The 5,564-nt window shown below is 51.2% G+C and overlaps 1 protein-coding gene across 2 annotated transcripts in view; it reads left to right on the top strand.

The window, feature by feature from the left end:
• The first annotated feature begins 251 nt into the window (after positions 1 to 251).
• The window catches only part of LOC106894448 (myotubularin-related protein 4-like), a 37,816-nt gene continuing 32,503 nt past the window's right edge, over positions 252 to 5,564 (top strand). Inside the window, exon 1 of one of the 2 annotated variants that reach the window (XM_014953094.1) lies at positions 252 to 274. The gene's annotated coding sequence lies outside the window, so the exon portion shown is untranslated. Of the gene's footprint in view, positions 275 to 4,567; positions 4,591 to 5,564 lie in introns of those variants that run through there. The other variant, XM_014953093.1, reaches the window with a different exon arrangement.

Consider the following 5,564-nt stretch of genomic DNA (forward strand, 5'->3'; position numbering starts at 1 on the left):
GGGGCGGCCGCTGGGTCAGGCCCGGGGCCGAGGCAGCCGGCCCGGCCCCGCCGTACCGGCAGCCCTGCCCCAGCCCCGCGGCGGGCCGCTCGCCGGCCCCGGGAGGGGAGCGCGGCCTTCCTGCTCGGGCTGGCCCTGCCTCCCAGCCAGTGGGGGGGCTGCACGGGAACCCCCCGCGCTGGGGTTTGCCTGGTGCCCCCCGAGACGTTGCTGGTTCGTGGAGGAAGTGCCTCCCCTTCTTGCTGGGGAGAAGCCGGTGGAGCTTTCTGTGCAGGTTTGGAACTGCTGGGGGCCAGAGTCTGGTGTGGAGACAGCGTTGTTGCAGGTTTGACACTTGGTGAAAAAAACCTCAAGCAACTCTGTTGTAAACATGGTTTTTTCCAAGCATTTGGTTCAATGTCTTTGGGTTTTCCTGCTGAATTAACTGAAGGGGGATGAACTCAAAGGATGATAACCTGTGTTGAACTGGTGGCTCCCAGAACATTACTGGGCACATGATGTTAACAGCCTGGTGAGGGCCCTGCTGCTCATTTGGTCAGTGATCTGAAGAAAGTTTGCATCTAAAACCTGATGAAGTGCGCAAGCAACTGGGAGTGCTGAGCAGAAAATCAGAGATGAGGATCTGATACGGTGGTCTCACTTGTTTGGCGCTGTGCTTTTGGTGAGGCCACACATCTCTTCCCAGAGAAAGCAAACTGCTGGGGAATAGTCTGTTACGCCAGCAGAGAAGTGAGGGAGGAAGGGGCCTGTCTTTGCATGGGTTCCTGGCAGTGTGGAACACAGAGAGGGGCTTTGGTACTTCAGTGTGGCTCTGGAGAGAGAGCAGGGGGTGTGTTCGCTCAGCTCTCGCTGGTGCAAATGCTGCTAGGCCCAAGTTTGGTGCAAAGGTGGGCAGAATTCAGGGATGGTCTATGAGGGTGGGATTAAAGGTGGAAAAAAAAATGCTGCCGTGTGGTGACAAGAACTCCATCTGCTTCCTCCAACAAGGAGTTGAGAGAAGATTTGGCCAGTCTGCATGTATGTGTGGAGGACAGGAGTTGGACAGTGGGAATTCAGCACAGCTGGCCGTGGTACACCAGTGTGTGCACAGAAACCAAAGCGTCTATTTTTAAGTGATTCCCAAAGTCAGTGATGACTTTGTATTTGCTGGCAACTTTTACGTCAAGTCTCAATACTTCTCTATTTTTAATAAAAGCAATGGCAAGTATTGCAGCTGGGCTACCAGCCCGGGCCATTTTGTGGTCTGCTCTGCTTGGGAGTTTGTAAGGTGGCCGTAATGTCTTTCAGGGTGTTTGCTGGAAAATGAATATCTAAGTAAATGAAGATAAAGTCTGGGAAATAGATTTAAGTTTTACTTATTAATTTCTAGGAACATCTGTTTTCCCCTTTCCTTTGTTGTGTTTGCAGGAATCTGTTTACGCTGGCAGTGACAGTTATTTGATTTTTCTGAGAGCGCCTGAACACGGAAATTTCCTCAGATGTACCACTGTGGTTAGTTTTGTGGCAGTGTCCTTCCAGCCCTTCTGTCTTGCCGATAGGGTCGCGTAGTCAACTGTTAGATCCCTCTGTAGCAAGGTAAAAGGGGGGAACCCTCCCTCCCCAAATTCAAGGGAAGCTTTAGGTTTAGATCTTACCACGATATGGAGGCTTTGGAGAATGCCGCTGCACCAGCTTTGAGTTTTATCTCCATCTGCCAAAATATGCACGGCTTGCTTTTGCTTTTTTTGTTTATGTGGGGCTTTTCAAAGTCACCCTTGTCCCAGCTGTGGTGGGAACGGAGGGGATGGCATATGTGTGGTGATGTCCCCTCCTGATGGCTGTGTCCCGCTGAGCTCTGCTCACCTGAAGGCTGGCACCAGGGCCTGGGTGGCTCTTGCCCATCCTGTGTCCGAGGATCGCTCCTAGAGCCGGGCCTTCTTGATCCTCCAAGAGACATTGCTTTGACCTGAGCTGTGTGAGACAGGGCTGTTTCCACTCCCGTTCTGTAGCCTCAGCTCGTCTTTAGAGGCTGCTGTCATCTGTGGGAGAGAGTTGTTCTCAGTGATGATTTGGTGAGTGAATTAAAAAGGAGGCTAGAGAGAAAATGAGATTGTTTCTTGGGGGTGTGTGGTTGCACTCAGTGTGTGCAGTTGGAAATGACTGAGCATTGTTTTACAAGAAAGTTAAGCAGTATAATCTAACCCAGATTATTTTTATCGGGGAGAAGTGTGAGCAGGAGGAAAAAACAAAAAAAAAAAGTGCTGCATACTTGCATATCATGCTCAACTTCCCAGGGCAGGAATGTTCCCCCAGGAATTAATAACTGGCAAGCAATTATGAAAGTTCGTACCTGTCTCTTCCATCCTTGCTTGCCCACCCTCCGAGGTAGCTCCAGCCAGTTTTCTGCTCGTCGCCGTGTTTCTGGAGCCCGATGAGGCTGCTTATCATGAGACTCTCCTCTATCGCTGCCTGCAGGAAAACGTCAACATTTGCAGAACGAGATCAGAGCCCTTTTCAGATAATGATGAATGGAGAAGAGAGCTATTTAAAAAATTACTTTGCTCTTAGCAAATTAGCGTAACAGATTAATCCCTGCTCGTAATCCCTGGATTGTTCTCCAGGAGGCTGCCTGTGCTGTTACAGAGCAGGGAGGAATATTGCCTGGGCACTCTGCGCTCCTCCTCGCCGGTGTAATTGCTTCCCTTCTGTTCCTCCCTGGCAGTCCTGCCACGGCTGTGCAGTTACGCGCGCTCCCACCAGCCCGAAAGGATAGGATTTCCCTGAGGAGGGATCAGATGATTAGCTTATAAATAGTAAATGCCTGTTCAGGCCTACTTTCGAGTGTGTGTTGTTTGGTTGCTGTCTTGCTCTCTGCCTTTGCAACAAGTACGACCGCATCTGCACCTCGGTTCCAAGGAAATTGGGTGTGCTTTCTGTGGGAGATGATGAATTTCTGCGAGGAAGGAAACTGCCCAGTGCGAGGTGGTTTGGTTTGCAGCCGGAGTGTTGGATGTTGCGACGGATTCGAAAGGCTCCGGCAGCAGTTAATGCTCTGTGCGCTGGCCTGGTGCCCCCTTCCTTGCCTGCGCAGGAAAACACCTCTTTTCACTGGGAATGTGAGTTGAAATGAAACTGAAAAGCATTCAGGGGCTGAATCCTGGTTGAAATGAGCCCGTTTTCCTGCCAGAGAGCATGTGCTACCAGGGAGCCCGTGTCTCTAAGCTCTTGGAGTCCCTTTTGGGCCGCACACACACCCCTTACCTGCCATCTCTTTCCCTCTGGCTTTGCCTCATTTCTCTCTGGCTCGGTCACTCTGGCAGCTGCCGGGAGGGTCTGACACACATGGAGGTTCAGGGTCTGTTCAGACTCCTCTGACATGACACGGCCCCCAACAGCTCTCCCCCCAGGCTGTGCTCGGCCTCCTCGTGCTGGGGTTTGGGCCTGAGGCCTCCCTTCCTCTGCTGTGCCTGGGTCTGCTTCTGGGCTGGAGGGAGGGGGTCCTGCTCCTTCCCCTTCCCCGGGGTTGGGAATTGAATCATGGGAAGTTTTCTGTGGGATTTGTTTTGCAGCGTCTTTCTGCAGACCTGGGTGATCTGTGGTGGGTTTGAAGGCAGGGTCTTCCCTCTCCTGGGGGAGATAGTGTTGAAGGGACACACCAACAACAAAGCTAAACAGAGGGCTCCTGCTCTTAGCAGTGGTAATGACTTTGTTGTTACTTATTATTTTGACTTCGTTGCTTTTTCCCAGTTGAGAGATTCCCTCTTGAAGAAGAAATTTGAGGGTGAAGCCTGCCCAGAGCCTGTCCCAAGAGAGGAGGGTCTTGTGTCTGTATGTTCTGCTTCAACACGTACCGAGTTATTGGCCCCAGAGACTCCTTTTTTGTTGAGTGCATTTGTAGGTGCCTTTTTCCTTCCCTGATTTAGAGCGGTACCAACCTTTTGTCCCTTGTGGATCGTATCGCTTATCTTCTAGGTGGAGTCTTTGCTCACCAGCGTGTTGATCCAGCTGATCTCATGCGTCTAAACCCCATGAAGGTCAGCTGTCCTGGCCGTGCTCAATAGTTTGGCTTTTGCCAATGGTTATTTTCCTGGGGGAAAGCAATACCATGCTGTCTCTTGCAAGGGTGCAGGTCTGAGTGCACTGCGGGGGCAGGCACGGCAGTCACAGGAGGGATGGTGATGAGGACTGGGATTTACTGAAACCTTGGGAATGGACAAAAGCAGATGGGACTGCTCTGATAGCAAGGCATGAGCTCTGTGTTGGCCTGAGACATAGCAAGAGGCCAAATCTGGTGACTTTGCTGGGTGCTGTCAGCTCCACCCCTCTTTGGAGCAGTCTGTCCTGGCAGCAGAGGCATAGGTAGACACGGCTCACAAGTTATCTGCTCGAGGGCAAAGTCTTGCATCTGAACTTAAGCCCATATTCACGGCAGGGAATTCGCTACAGCTCGGCTTCCTTCCATTTCATGGCTCAGACAGCACTGACTGGAAAGCAGAGTCGTTGTTCCTTTTCCAACCTGACCAGTTCTTCATTGCAAAATGAAATTGTGGAATTGTTCTCTCTGGCAGAACGTGCTTGGACACGGCACTGCTTGTGAGTGACAGCTTTATGGTAAGACCCTCAAAGCATTTCTACTTTACAGTCAGTTCAATTGTTTAGGCTCTGCCAGCCTCTTTCTCTGACAGTCTTTGTTGAAACCAAGGACTGCTCCGAATGAGGGGTGCAGTTTGCATTGTTCCTTCTGGAAGCTTCAGAGGGTTTTGTTGTTTTGTTTTATTCTAGCAACTTGTTGAAGTAGCCAGCTTTCTCTGAGTGGATAAGTGCCTTGTGGCAAACCAGCATAAATCTATTCAGTGGCCTCTATTATTTCAACTGTACTGCCTGGATTCACAATAAATTATATTTTTTAAAATCTTTCAAAGTAGTCGGTGGAAGTTCACTTTATTGCTGGCACGTAGCCATAGCACTCGGTACCACCAGCACAAAGCATGATAGAGCCAGGTAGAACTCCATGTCACTCTTTTAAGGTGACCAAGAGAAGCAATTGTCCTGTTTAGTATCTCATTTATGAGGCACCTACACCCAGTTATGAGAACATCTTGCTGAGGGTGCTGGGGGAGAGCGTGGCTGGCTGCCAGCACTGCCTGCAGCACGGCTTCCCTGCTGGTACCGCCCGCTGTCATCCTCACCCGAGGGGGTCATCCTCACCCGAGGGGCTCCTCCTCACCCCAGGGCTTCAGCTGTAGATTTAGGAGGACGTAAGGAGCCCCAGAGTCATTGTCCCTCACCCCAGTTAGCATGGTTTGGGCTTGTACTTCTGCTTTCTGGCCAGGGCTGCACAGCCCCCTTCCTGCTTCCCACCAGGTCAGGGCTGCAGCACTTCTGCCTTCCTTCCCTGAATTCCCCAAAGGCTAAAAAGGCTAAAATACTCTCGTCTCACTGAAGTCTTTGGAGCGAGCCCATGGCATCTGGGTGCGACCAAAAAGCCTGTGCTGTCCTGAAAGTCAGGGTGGGTCAGTGGAAGTCAGTATCTTCAGGCACAGAGCTTGGGGAAGCTGAAGTTGGTGGTGAAATGGAGCAGCTTG

The sequence above is a fragment of the Calidris pugnax genome, unplaced genomic scaffold (genome assembly GCF_001431845.1).
Source record: "Calidris pugnax isolate Ruff unplaced genomic scaffold, ASM143184v1 scaffold133, whole genome shotgun sequence".
Classification (NCBI taxonomy): Eukaryota; Metazoa; Chordata; class Aves; order Charadriiformes; family Scolopacidae; genus Calidris; species Calidris pugnax.